At 38.5% G+C, this 15,398-nt stretch overlaps 1 pseudogene; it reads right to left on the bottom strand.

The window, feature by feature from the left end:
- LOC109555481 (palmitoyltransferase ZDHHC3 pseudogene) overlaps positions 1 to 15,398 on the bottom strand; it is a 72,375-nt pseudogene that overhangs the window by 38,038 nt on the left and 18,939 nt on the right.

The following is a 15,398-nucleotide window of genomic DNA, read 5'->3' as shown; positions in this document are numbered from 1 at the left end:
CTGTTGATTTTGAAAAGATATGTAAGGCCCCGCTGCTTTATCATATTCAATATTAAGGGGCAGAAGGTAAAGGAAACTGTCATTATCTTTGACCACTAGACTGGATGTCTTTTTATTTACTTATTCATGCATCCCATTTTCTCTTCATTCTCCATTTACGTTTCTAACCCTCTGCCTCCATAGGCAGATATTCTAATTTGTTTATTGTGATTCTCTTTGATTCTATGTGTTCTGTCAGGTGTAAATGTTATTGGGGTTGAAAACTGTGCTTCTTCAAAAATTTTAACTGCATTCAACATATAGAAAAGTTTCTAAAACTTATTTATACTGTTTGTTGTGTTGTTTAGTTGCTAAGTCATGTCCGACTCTTTGCAACCCCATGGACTGTAGTCCGCCAGGCTCCTCTGTCCATAAGGTTTTCCAGGCAAGTGTTCTGGAGTGGGTTGCCATTTCCCCTTCCAGGTGATATTCCTGACTCAGGGATCAAACCTGTGTCTCCTGCACTGGCAGGTGTATCCTTTACCACTGAGCCACCAGGGAAGCCATTGTACAGTTTAAGAAAGAGTAATAAAATATCCAAGATTCAGAACTGGAACTTTACAGTATTTTAGAAGCTGCTTTGTATCTTCCTTCCCCCAAGGAAACCATTATTTTGACCTTTATGTTCTCATTCTCTTGCTTTCCTTGAAAGTTTTGCCCTAGACAATAATATTGTTTTGTTTTGAAAATGGGTGTGGCCAGCACACACCTAGCTGGTTACTAAAGCTGCTGTTGGGTGAAGATGCCCGAAAGTGGGTAAGCTGAACAGAGTCTCTTGGTCATAGTCTGGCTTCAGCTTCCCTAAGAGTTTATGAGAGCTAAGTCTGGGAAGGTCAGAGGGTAAGGTCACATGTGAGTTCAGGGAAACACACATGGCTCACCACAGTCAGGGCACCAGCAGGCTGCTGTGCAGACCAGAAAAATTAGTTTGGTAACAATTTGGTAAAACATATTGTCTGGTAACAATATGTTTGACAGGAAGTGGGCCCCTCTAACTTTTCTACTTCTCATCTCCCCGTGACATGCCCCAACTTCCCAGCATGGGCAAGAGTAGGAGACAGCAGATAATTTCTGTTCGGTGGAATGTATGTCCACATCTGATTGAGGCTGTGCAGTGCTTGGAGGGAGGATGTGCAGGAGCTTCAGCAGCATGTGGTCAAATTAGCACAGAAAAACTACAGATACTGAGGCAGGTTCCCCTAGGCATTCTGTCCCCAGGTTAACAGAGGACAGGTGGGGCTGTTTCCTCCTTAGTGAAGAGCAGATGCTAAAGGATGAACACCACAGAGAGTAGGTAAACTAAGACAAAGGAATACGTGCTTTCTGTTTATTTCTTCCTTTTTCCCTTGCTTGTTTTATTTATTCCCTATTATCCACACCCCTGTTCCATGCCAAATCCTGCCTCACAGGCATCTCTTTGAATGTGTTTAACTTATATCCTTTGAAGGGGCTTCCCTGGTGGCTGAGATGATAAGAATCTGCTTGCAATGCAGGAGACCGAGGTTCGATCCTGGGATTGGGAAGATCCCCTGGAGAAGGGAATGGCAACTCACTCCAGTATTCTTGCCTGGAAAATTCTAAGGATAGAGGAGCCTATCGGGGCACAGTCCATGGGGTCGCAAAGAATTGGACATGACTGAGCGATTAACACATACCACATACATATATATACCCTTTTGAGTTCTTTTAAGATGTATATTTGGTATATATGTGCATGTATTTGTAACTTATGAGAATAGTGTTTTGTTTTACAGCTTATTATTTTTCATCCAGTGCTACCCGTATTGCTCTGTGTATGTCTAACTCACCGATCTAACTGCTGAAAGGCCAACTATGGAGTGTATCCCCTGGTGACAGCCAGGACGACCCCAACTCCCCACTGTTGCAAATCACACTATAACAAACATTCTCCTGCCTGACCTGTTATGGATCTGTGTGAGAATTTCTTCAGGTGGCACATGAAGATATTGACTGGATTATGTATTGCCACATTCATCTCTGGGATGGCTGCCCAAGTCCCTTCTATCATTAGAAGTGCATGAGGGTCCTTAACCTCACATCCCTATTACAGGACACGGCATGATTGTTGTTCAGTTGCCAAGTTGTGTCTGACTATGCGACCCCATGGACTGCAATGTGCCAGGCTTCCCTGTCCTTCACTATCTCCCTGAGTTTGCTCAAGCTCGTGTCCATTGAGTCAGTGATGCCATCCAACCACCTTACCCTCTGTTGCCCCCTTCTCCTCTTGCCCTCAATCTTTCCTAGCATTAGGGTCTTTTCCAGTGAATCAGCTCTTCACATCAGGTGGCCAAAATACTGGAGCTTCAGCTTCAGCATCAGTCCTTCCAATGAATATCTAGGGTTGATTTCCTTTAGGATTGACTGGTTTGATCTTCTTGCTGTCCAAGGGACTCTCAAGAGTCTTCTCTAGCACCACAGTTGGGATGACTGAGCTTTCTAAAATTTGGCCATCTATGAGATCTAACGGAGAAGGCAATGGCACCCCACTCCAGTACTCTTGCCTGGAAAATCCCATGGATGGAGGAGCCTGGAAGGCTGCAGTCCATGGGGTCGCTGAGGGTCGGACACGACTGAGCAACTGCACTTTCACTTTTCACTTTCATGCACTGGAGAAGGAAATGGCAACCCACTCCAGTGTTCTTGCCTGGAGAACCCCAGGGATGGGGAAGCCTGTTGGGCTGCCATCTATGGGGTCACACAGAGTCGGACACGACTGAAGTGACTTAGTAGTAGTAGTAGCATGAGATCTAAAGTGAAATCTCCTAATTTCATTTTGTAGTTTTTTTATAACCAATGCATTTGCATATCTTTTCTTATGCCTGTTAGTTTTTTCAGTTTTCTACTTCAGCAAATCGCTTGTTTGTATCCTGTGGAGGCCCTCTACTGTTTTTCCTATGGTGGCTCTATCGACAGGACTGATCCTGTAGAAAGGCTGGACCCTAACCAAAGCTTCTGTACTCTGTTTCAGGTTCTGCAGTGCCTTTATATTTCTATATGAATTTAATTAAAAAAATTTTTTTAAATTTTATTGGCTGCATGGTATGCAAGATCTTAGTTCCCTTACCAGGGATCAAATCTGTGCCCCCTGCAGTGGGAAGTCTTAATCATGGGCCACCAGGGAAGTCCCTCCATACGAATTTTAAGATCACCTTGTCCAATTCTGCAAAAAAAAAAAAAGCCTGCTAAGACTTTTATAGGGATTATGTTGAATGTACAAATTGGTTTGGGAAGAATAGACATCTTAACAATTCTTAGTTTTCTGACCCATGAACAAGGTGTATCTTTCCATTTAATTTGGTCTTCTTTCAGCAATATAGGTGTACAGGTCTTTCTGTCAGATACATTCCTAATTCATATTTCTAGATGTTATTATGCTGAAATTTTAAAAATTTCTATGTCCAATTGTTCATTGCTATATACAGTTGGTATATATAATTGTTTTGTGTATATTGATCTTGTATCTTGCAACTTGGGGAATTATTAGTTCTAGTAGTTTGTTGTTTGGTAGATTCAATTGGATTTTCTACAAAGAGTTACATCTTCTATAAAAAATAAAGTTTTATATAACTATAAAAATATAGTTTAACTCCTTTCCCATCTGAATGTCTTGCCTTTTTTTCCTCTCTCTTTTCTTTTCTTATCTGATTGCACTGGCAAGAACCTCCAGTACAATGCTGAACAGAAGCGATGAAACCAGACATCCTTGTGTTGTCTCTGATGTTGGAGGGTAAAACTTTCAGTCCTTCACCACTAAACGTAGTGTCAGCTGTGGATTTTTTGTAAATGCTCCATGTCAGGTTGAGGGGTTCCCTTACATTCCTAGTTTTTTCTTTTTAAATCAGGAATGGATATTGGATTTTGTCAAATGTTTTTCTGCATTTATTGCAATAATCATACGGGATTTGGAGAGGGATTGTTAACATGATGAATTGCAATAACTGATTTTCTAATGTTAAGTCAGTCCTGCATTCCTGAGACAAACTCCACTTGGTTATCTTTCAAAATATATTGTTGGATTTGATTGGATAAAATCTTGTTTACAATTTTTGCATTTCTTGAACTTTCACTTTTGACACTTTCCTAAAATATGCCTCCCCACTAAGCACTTACTTTCAGTATGACTCACTCCTCCTGTTCATATCCTCTAGATTCTGTCTGAGATAGTTACTAAGGCTGGGAATTTCCCTAAACTCAGAGGGGGCCCAGAAGAATTTAGAACAAAGACTGAAAGCATTTCTGATGTGGTCAGTCCTACCTCTGAGAGTGTGATTCAACTCCTGACAGTAAACTTGCTTTCCAACAGACTCATGTCCTCAACCTGAAGAGCCATCACACCCTTTAAAAAGCCTCTCAGTACCTGACAGCTTAGTTCCAAAAGAGAATTATTAAGTGCTTAGGAAATCCCTTACCCTAGATTGCCTCCCCTGGTGGCTCAAACAGTAAGGAAGCTGCCTGCAATGCAGGAGACCCGGGCTAGATACCTAGGTCAGGAAGATCCCCTGGAGAACAGAATGGCAACGTACTCCAATATTCTTGCCTGGAGAATTCCATGGACAGAGGAATCTGGCGGGCTATAGACTATGGGGTCGCAAAGAGTCAGACACAACTGAGCGACTAACACTTACTTACTTATCCTAGATTAAGCCTCACTATCAGTGATCCCCCATTTGGTATTGTTCTGGTCCAATGAGGAAATAGCCAATGTGGGTCATCTCTCAAGAGGGGTTTACCCTTCCTGTTTTCCCACTGAAGAATCCTAAACCATTCTGACTGCCTAATGAACTTGATATCCCACAGCCTAAAGTACCCAAATAACCCCTCTAAATTCCCAAATTTGTGTTTTTTGAGAATGGTTTTCATTTCTAAGAACACTTACTACCTGCCAGTCTCTAAACACATTAGATACATTTACTCATTTAATACCCTCAATAACTATGTGAAGTAAGTACTATTAGTATCCACATTTTTATAGAAGATAAAACTAAAGAATATAGAGGTTAAATGACTTGTCCAGCTATGAAATGGCAGATCTAGGATTTGAAGCCAGGCAGTCTGGAATACTGCACCACCACGCTATCAAGTGACAAATGTGGCACTGACGCATGCTTCACAGTAATGGAGCCCCTCCCTCAATATCATATAAACTCCAAGTCTTCAGAATATGTTATGTTTTTGGTATCTGTGATGCCTCTGGCCACATCTGGTAGCTAGTAAGTTTCTCCCTGATACCCAAATACACATACTTAGAAACAAAAACTATGCAAGGAAAAGAACACTTTTTTTGAAAGACACTATTATTTAATGTCCTCAGAGTGACAAGAAAAAAATACTGCATTCATGAAGCAAGATCAAGAAGCTATACAAAGAAACATTCAAAGAACAACAACGATGAAAAGCCCTTAGAGTTAAGCAACAAAGAAAGATCTTCAAAACAGCCAGAGAAAAAGAACACCTGAAAAAAAAGGCAAACTGACAGCAGACTTCTCAACAGCAACAGTGGAAACCAGAAGACAGTGCCACAGTATTTTATAAGTGTTAAGAAAAAAAGAGGTAATTCAGAATTGGGGACCCAGCAAAACCTATCTTTCAAGAAGAATAAAATATAATAAAGGCATTTACAGATAAATACAGATTCAGACAGCTTCCTGTTAAGAGATCTGCACTCAAGGATCTAAAGTATTTATTTCAAGAAGGAAACTTATCCCCAGAAAGGAGGTCTGAGGTTTAAGGAGGGTGAGCAAATAAAATAGTAAATAATTATTTAAACACTGACTGCACAAAATAATATTGTTAATGTCCATCTAGTATACATGTTAGTATCTTCCTTAGAAAAGAAAGAACTAAAATAGTAGACAAACATAACATGTAAATTGGGAGACATTAGTATTTGATAAAATCCTCGTATTGTTTGGGGTGGGGGATTATGATACTATTTAGACTTTACACTGAATATTTATGGTAAATTTTCTAGACTAACCACTAGAAAATCTCTGGAGGGACTAATCAAGAAAGAGAGAAAAGGCACAAAATAAATAATATGAACAACATAAAAGATAAAGCAGAAATTATACAACAAGAGGATACAATTAATTTGAGAACTTAGATGAACTGGACCAACTAATTTATTTACTGGATGAGCCCTCTAATAACTCTGACCAGACAAATATGGTAGATGACCAAAGGTGCAAAAATCCTAAAGAATTTATTAGCAAAACAAATCTAGGAGGAGTAAAAAAAGATTTAACATAAGATGAAAATGTTGGGTTCATTCCAGAAATGCAAGAGCCAATTAACATTAGAAAGCTCCTGTAACAAGGCAGCCCTGGGGCTCTGAGGGTCCAGCTCGGTCCTCTTTGTTAGCCTCAGAGAGAGGGGGAAGCTAAAGGTAGGTCCCCTGGGGAGGGGGGAGTCTCTTGAGAGGGCAGGCTGGGGAGGGGTCCGAGGCTTGTGAAGGCTCCCACCTCGCATATATACCCTGTTACAAGAACATACTCTGAGGTAGGTGCAGTAACTTCATTTTACTAAGGCTTTTAAAAAGGTTAGGAAACTTGACCAAGGTCCCAGTGTTTGTAAGTAGTTGAGCTATAATCCAAATCCAGGTTGGTCTGGATCTTCAGCTCATGTTCTTAACCACTAGGCCATTCTCCCTTTAATACTGGTGTTCAGTAAATGGTGGTCAGGTGCCAAGTACCTCACATATGCTTTAATACCCACAACTATTCAAGGTGGGTATTCAACTCATTTTACTGATGAGTAAACTGACACTTAAAGAGAGGACAGGTGACATGGCTAAGGTCACACAACCAAGATATGGGGGCTCCATACTTTGAAACTGGGCTTGCCAGACTCTACAACTAACTTGTTCTAGATTATTAGAGGTATGAATTAATCCTAGAGGAGGTTAACCCTAACGTCCGAGAACAAGATAGGCAGGCCCTGTCCATTCCCTAAAAGATGAATAGTCTTTATGTCATGGTTGATATCAGGAGTCAGAAAAACTCCTCTCCACGAGATCTCTATACAAGTTGTTGAGGGAGACTCCATAACCTCCAGGACAGTGGGAATGACCCCAACCCCAGGGGAGGTACAAAGGAAGCAGGTAATATAAACACTATCATCTATTTAAGGAAAACAGGAACGTTGGAAGCTGGTATGGACAAGTTTGAGGACAGTCGTGTCCAACCAACTTTTCATTACTTTTCTGGAGTTTACAGATTAGCATGTCAGAGGAGGTCACAAACTCCTCATGTCAGAATTTTGGTCTCCTAGAATGATCTCACAGAAAAAAAGGTGAACACTGAATGCAATTAGACTGGTGTACAGCACATTGTTTCCCATCTTTGGGCCTTTGCATGCTGTACCTTTTGCCTGGACTGCCTTCCTCTCCTCTTGCTAGTCATCTAGAAGATTCCTACTCATCTTTTTTAGAGTCAGTTCACGTACCACCTCTTCCAAGAAGCCTTCCTTGGTACCCTGAGCTGGGTTGTGTGTTCGATAGGGGCTCTCACAGTCTCTTGTATCGTAACAATTACTGCACTGACCACTGCTCTGAGTTGACGGTTCTGTGTCTGAGAACACGCCTGTTCATCTCTGTGTCCTCAGTGCGGGACAGGAGGCCTGATACATACTAGGTGTCCAGTCAACTTTGCTGCAGTGAACTTATAACTAGTTGGCTGGTTAAAACCAGTGTGACAATGATTAATGAACTGATGTTGGCCCAGAGAGGGTGTCTCTAGGGGCATGCCACAGGGACCTGTGTGTATTGACAGCATTCTGATGAAATCAGTGGGTTACAAAAAGCCAGGGGAGTAGGCCACACATTAAACAGAATTAGTATCTAAACAGTCATGGGTAGACAGAAACACTGGAGCCATGCTGGCCCACAAGGGGGTTAGGGGAAAAGCCAGGATTAAAACCTCACAACCTGTTGTAGCCTTTACAATGGAAAAAAATTTTCTGAACTGAAACTTACCTCCCTGAAGTGTCCACCATTATGACAGCACTTACTATGTTCCAGGCTTTATACCAGCTGCTGTACCACCACCCCCAACCTAAATACTACAGAAAAAGTCTAATGGGGGTGATCTGCTTGGCCTGGGGACCAAGAAACAGTTTCTCACAGGCTGGAGAAAGGAGGATCCTAGCTGGGACCAAAAGGCCTAATGAGAGCAGCGGCTTTGGTTTTCACCAAGTAAACAGGTAGGCATGACAACACAGCAGTCTGAGGGCTGTTTGAGAAAGAGGCTGGTTCACCTTCAAGAGCCCAGGGTACAGAGCCAGTCATAAAGATGGGGTCTTGTTACTACCCTATCAACTCTGAACCTGCTTCTCAAAAGAATCCAGAAGCTATCCTCACTGCTTTTTTACAGCCCCTATCCTTCTGAACAATGACACTCGAGCTCCTCTGCATGGCACGAAAGGCCTTCATGCCTAGTTGAGTTCTCAATGCGTTTCTCCCTCTATCCTCTACATTAACTCATTCATTAATTCACTCAGTTTATTCCAAAAATATTTATTGAGTGTCTATTAAATATGACTATGCACTGTTCTTAGCACTAGAGAGACAACTATGGACAAAACAAGAGTCCTTGCTTTGTGAAGTTTACAGTCTATTATGGAGAGACAAACACTGATCACAGTAAATAAATACAATGTATCAGGTGGTCATCAGTGATTTGTAGAAAAATATAACATAAAGAAGGATAAGGGTATAGAAAGTGCTGGTGAATGGGGCTATTTTAGATATGTCAGTCAGGGAATGCTTCTCTAGGGAGGTGACATTTGAGCATACTGGAAGTGACTGGGTAAGTCATCAGATTATCTGGGAAGAAGCATATTCTAGATGTGAGACTAGCAAGTATAAAGGCTCTGAAGTTGGGAGGGCGGGGGTATCTGACATGCTTAAGGAACACAATGTGGTTGGAGAACAGTGAGTAACGGGGAGAGTGGAAGATCAGAGAGGTGATGGGGACCAGGTTGTGTAAAGACTTTTGGGCCATGGTGAGGGCTTTGGCTTTTATTCTAAGGGAGCTGGGAGCTATGGGAGAAATTTGAGCAAAGGAGGGACATGATCTGATATGAAATTTAAAAGAATATCAGAGAAGAACTAGTAATGGTATTAGAACACTGGGCAAAAGAAAAAAAAAATCCAGTTACTAAGAAAACAAAAAGGCATACAACAGAGGATATGTAATCCAACTGTACTATGTAGTTGGATGTGAACAATATTTATAACACCATACTTAGAGAGACAATGATTACTGGTTGAATAATAATTGTATAAAATGTTTAAAGAAATAATAAATGCAATCACAAACATGAGCAAGCAACAAGAGATTAGGGATGACTGGGAAGATTAGAAAGTGAAATACATGAAGTTTGTATAAGTGAAAAAACATAATTCTTGAAGTAAAAAACTCAGTGGACAGATTAAACAGCAGATCAGACACAGTTGAAGAGAGAATCAATAAGCTGAAAGACATAGCTGAAGAAATTGCCTAGAATGAAGTTCAGGAAGACAAGATAATAGAAAACATCAATGAGACATTATGAGATATGGAAGATAGAATGAGGAGGTCCAAAATATGACCAACTGAATTCTGAGAAAGAAAATATAGAAAGAATGGAAGACAGGCAATATTTGAAGAGACAATGGCTGAGAATTTCCCAGAAATTATGAAAAACATAAACCCAGAGGCATGAAGAACATCTCCAAAGTATAATACTAAAAAAGAAATACATATGTAAACACTGATAGAATGAAACTGCAGAATCCCCTGAATAACCACCCCCCAAGAAAAGAGAAAAAATAGCAATTAGACAGATAGTGGACTTCTAATATTACCTATAACAAACTATGTTTTAAGAATGAGAATAAACAAATTCACATATAATAAAGACTAGGAGAATTTAACACCAACAGACATGTACTGTAAGAGCAGTTAAACACTGTAATCATAATGAAGGAAAATGATCCCAGAATGATGTCTGAGATGCAAGAATGTACGCATGTAAATCCAAACACATACTATCTAGGTAAAATATACTAATGATGTTATATTAGTGAGGTTAGGGGAGAAAAAGGAACAAACAAACATACTCAAAAAAATAACATGTAGTTACGACAGGAATAACTAGAGTTGAAGGCTTCAAAGGTTCCTGAATTCTTCAAGAGGGGGGTTAAAATACTGTTCAACTTTAAACCTTGTAAGTTAAACATGTATGGTAAAATTTCAAGGATAACCACAGAAAGAATGGGAAAAAAATTGGCAAATTCCAAAGAGTAGGAAGGAAAAAATTAATCAAAAAAGCAAACAAACAAATTTCAAAACTATAAAAGCAGGCAAAAAAAAAGAGAAAAATGAAGCATCAAAAGGCTGGTAGTAGGAAATAGAGGTTAAAAAGTATGGTGGTAGAAACAAGTCAAAATATATCACAATAAATGTAAACAGACTAAAGTCATCATTAAAAAAGAGATCATTAGATTAGACTTTTTAAAAGGTCCAACTATATGCTATTCCCAAGAGATATAATTACAGTATAAAGGCATGAAAATGTTGAAGAGTAAAAGGATGGAAAATTATATAACACACAAATCCTAACAAGAAGAAAAATTTGTGTTGCTATATTAATGCAAGATAAAACAGACAGGAAGAATGCATCATCAGGAATAGAGAGGGTCATTACATGCTTACCAGGAATATATAACAATTCTTAATTTGAATATTCCTAATAAAATACTCTCAAAAATAAAGGAAAAAGAACTACAAGGAGAAATAAACAAATCACCATCATAACTGCATATTAATATACCTTACAATTATTGGTATATTATTATCCAAAATTCAGTTTATATATAGAAAATGTGAACAATACAATGAACAAATTTGATAACAGACTTATATAGAACTCTGTATTCAACAATTAGAGAACATACAGTCTTATAAAGCACATAGGAGACATTCAAAAATATTGATCACTAATAAGCCATAAAACAAGTCTCAATAAATATCAGTTTTTAATCACACAGATCACATCCTCTGACTATAATGCAATTAAGACAGACTTCAGTAACACAGAGATAAATTTTAAAATCTCCAAATATTTAGAAACACACTTCTATATAACTCGCAAGTCAAAGAAGTAACCATGATGGAAATGCTGAAGTACTTGGAACCAAACAGTAACAAAATATGACATGTTTGAACCTGTAGAAAAGCAGTAGTTAGAAGGAAAGTTATGTCCTTAAATGTGCAAATAAGAAAACAAGAAAGGCTGAAAATTAATGAGCTCAGTGTCAAATTTAAGAAATTAGAAAAATAACAACAAAATAAATCCAAAAAATGTGGAAGGAAGGAGATCAAAAAAGATAAGAGCAGAAATTAAAGAAATAGAAAACAAAGACAAAATAGAGAGAAGCAACAAAGCCAAAAGCTGGTTCTTTGAAAAGACTAATAAAATAGACAAACCTCTGGTGAGATTGATCAAGAAAAAAAGTGAGAAGGCACAAATTACCAATATTAGCAATGAAAAAGGAGACATAACTACAGATTGTATACAGCAGAAAATAAAAAAATAAGGAAACTTTATGCCAGTAAACTTGAGAAGGCAGACAAAATGGACCAATTCCCAGAAAACTATAACTTAGCAGAATTGATTCAAGACAAAAAAGAAATCCTGACTAGTCCTGTATTAAATGAAGCAATAGATACAACTCTTTCTACTAAAAAACAAACACAAGAACAAAAAATAACAGGAGACAATTTCCCAGTTGATAAGTGGATGACAGGTAGGTGAAAAAATACTAATCCCCTTAGACCTGGAGTGTCCACACAGGACCTAAGGCAGTGGAGACCCTAGGCAGGCCACTTCTCTCTATGGGCAGCCTCCTGTTGAGATCCTTAGAGGGTGGCCCTTAGTGAAATGGGGTCTGACAAATCCCTTTGCAGTCCCTAAAGGTGGTGAGCATGAATGACTAACATCCAGCACTCAGTTATAGCACTGCGCTAAGCGGGGCCAATGAGGAGCTCTAAGACTTGGACAGCCTCTTCAGTAGCCAGCTTCTGTAGTCTTCTGCTCACTGAGGACAAGGGGCCCGTGGAGCTGCTGGAGAAGTCTGTGTTCCAGTTGCCAAGAAATACCACACACGACCCAAGTTGTGACTGGATGGGGTGGGGCTGGGTGCAGGGAGGCCAAGCAGAGGCTTCTGGAGAATGTAGCTCCAAGGAGAAGCCCTGAAACTGTCTTCACGATATCAGATACTTCTATCCGTTTGCAGCTGATGAGCCCTTTTAATGGTGTCCAAGCTAGCTGCAGGGTGATGGTTCTAACAATGATGCATGTTCTGCAAATAAGAGCTTCATCATTATTTTGAAACAGTTAATACAAAAGAGTTCAATTGGATCTGAAATCTAATCACATTATCACAAGAAATTTTTAAAAATATATTTGTCAGTGAAACAAAAGCTGTTAGATATCATTTCACTTGTTAAACATTTTTAAACAACTTAGAAGTTGGTTTTAAATACTTTATCACCTAATTGTACAAAAAAAGATTTTTACTGATGGTGACTGTTAAGAATTTGAAGAATACTTTATTAAAAAGTCTTGATCAGGATTTGTGTGTAGCCATTTCAAGCATAAAACTTGATATAAAATAAACATGTTAAGGAAGCAAATTTCAAGTTTTAAATTAAAAATTTTGAAAATATTTAAAGTTTAATATTCACTCAATATTAAAAATGAAAACATCAGACCAAGGTGGTTTCACAGGAGAATTCTACCAAACAGATCATTCCAATAGCATCTTCCAGAATATTGTAAACGAGGGAACACTGACTCATTCTATGATGCAAGCAGGACTTGATGCCAAAAGCAAATAAAAACAGCCTGAGAAAGGAAAATCAAAGACTGGTTTAACTCATGAACACAGATACAGAAATCCTAAACAAAATATTAACAAACTGAATCTAGTATCATATAAAAAGGAAAAGATCATAACCAAGTTGTATTTACACCAGAAATGCAAATGTAGTCTAACATGTGGAAAATCTATAAATGTCATTTATCACATCATCAGATTATTGGAGGGAAAAAATATATCATCCTAAGAAACAGAAAATGTATTAGACAAAGAATACAATACCCTTTCATGATTTAAAAACAATAAGAAAAACTTCTTATCATAGATGAATAGTATGCTGCTGCTGCTGCTGCTAAGTCGCTTCAGTCGTGTTCAACTCTGTGCGACCCCATAGACGGCAGACCACCAGGCTCCCCCGTCCCTGGGATTTTCCAAGCAAGAGTACTGGAGTGGGGTGCCATTTCCTTCTCCAATGCATGAAAGTGAAAAGTGGAAGTGAAGTCGCACAGTCATGTACGACTCTTCGTGACCCCATGGACTGCAGCCTACCAGGCTCCTCCGTCCATGGGATTTTCCAAGCAAGAGTACTGGAGTGGGGTGCCATTGCCTTCTCCGAGATGAACAGTATAGAACTTGTTTAATCTGATAAAACCTGTAGGAATCTACAGCAAATATCATTCTTACTATGGAAAAGTCAGTGTTGTTTCCTCTAAAATATCCAACAAGTTAAGAAAGCCCACGACCATCTTTTCTATTTGCCATTGTACTGGCGGTCCTGGGCATCTCAGTAACACACAAAAAATAAAAGCATGAAGATTGGAAAGGAAAAAACAAAACTGTCATTATTAATAGCTGATATGGCAGTCAACATAGAAAACACAAAAGAATATATAGACATCTCAAAAGGAAGCAGGGCTCTTTGAGAAATGGTCAATTCTGGGGTTGGGGTTGGGGCAGGAAGATAAAAGACAAGTAGAGAGTATTTTGTAGAGCTGGCAAATAAGGAAGTACTTAAAAACAAAAGGATGGGGGCCATGTCAAAGGAACACAGAAGCCAAACTAAGAGCCTCCAGTAGCTAAAGCTGGAACAATATGAGCCACAGGACAAATAACAGTATTGGATTTATAACTCAAATTATTAAACAAATATATATCAGTTCATACTGACATAAGCAAGCAACTGAATAAATAAGTAAGCAAACAAATAAAGGAGAAGAAATAAATCTTTTTTATAGAAGAATTCCAGATACTATATGTAATTACACCCCCTTCCAGAGGTGGAGCTTTATTCCCTTCTCCTTGATGGTGAGCTAAATTCTTTCAAAGAAAAGACAGTGAAAAGGGAAAAAAATAGCAGCTTTATAGTGGAGAAATCTGGCAAACACTACCTTAACTAAGTGGTGAAAGTCAACCTCATCAGGGATGTCATAGGGATATCACATACTCCTGATATGATGCGATGGAAATGGCACTTGAACTCCGTGGTATTCTTTCCAAGACCAACCCCAGTCTAATTATGAGGAAAACTTCAGACAAATCCAAATTGAGGGACATTCTATAGTACATCTCAAAACTGTTAAGGTTATAAAAAACAAGGAGACTAAGAAACTATCATAGACCAGAAGACACAAAAGAGACATGACAACTTAAATGCATTGTGGTATTTGGAATTGGATCCTAGAACAGAAAAAGGACAATAGTGAGAAGACTATATAAAGTCTGAAGTTTAGTTAATAGTCATATACCAATGTTGTTTTCTTAGTTTTGATAAGCATATCACGGTGAAGAGTATACAGGAACTCTCCATACTGTTTCTTTATTTACTTTTCTATAAATAAAATTCTTCCAAAATTAAAAGTTTGCTAAAGGTAATGAAAGTTTAGCAAGATGAATGGCTATAACAACAATATAAAAAATCAACTTCATTTCTATACACCTGCAAAAGAGATAAAACATATTAAATAACACAATCTCATTTATAGCAGCAGATTAGAAATGAGATTTATAAACAGATCTCATCTATAAAAGTCATAAATAACAAGGAAAAAAACTAATACAAAATATGCAAAAACCTATGTAGAAAATTATAAAGCTCTACTAAGACATTCAACAATTTATTTAAAATGAAAGGATATATCATGTGTAGAGCCAGGAAGAGTCACCATGATAAACACAGCAATTTTCTTCAAACTGATCTATAGATTTACTCCAATTCCAATGTTTTTGTAGAACATGACAAGCTCATTCTGAAATGTGTTTGAAATAACAAAGGGCCAAGAATATATACTACTACTAAAGAAAAATAGGATGGGAAAATTTTGTTCTATTAAATACCAAGACTCTTTATGAAGCTAAATAATTAAAGATAGTGTAGTACTGATTCAGGGGCAAAAAGTCGGCCAATATCAGGGATCCCAGAAACAGACCTACACAAATATGAAACTTGGATGCATGACAGAAGTGGCACTTCAGATCA

Source organism: Bos indicus, chromosome X (genome assembly GCF_029378745.1).
Source record: "Bos indicus isolate NIAB-ARS_2022 breed Sahiwal x Tharparkar chromosome X, NIAB-ARS_B.indTharparkar_mat_pri_1.0, whole genome shotgun sequence".
NCBI lineage: Eukaryota > Metazoa > Chordata > Mammalia > Artiodactyla > Bovidae > Bos > Bos indicus.
Note: the sequence above shows the minus strand (reverse complement) of the source record. Positions and strands in the feature narration are given on the sequence as shown.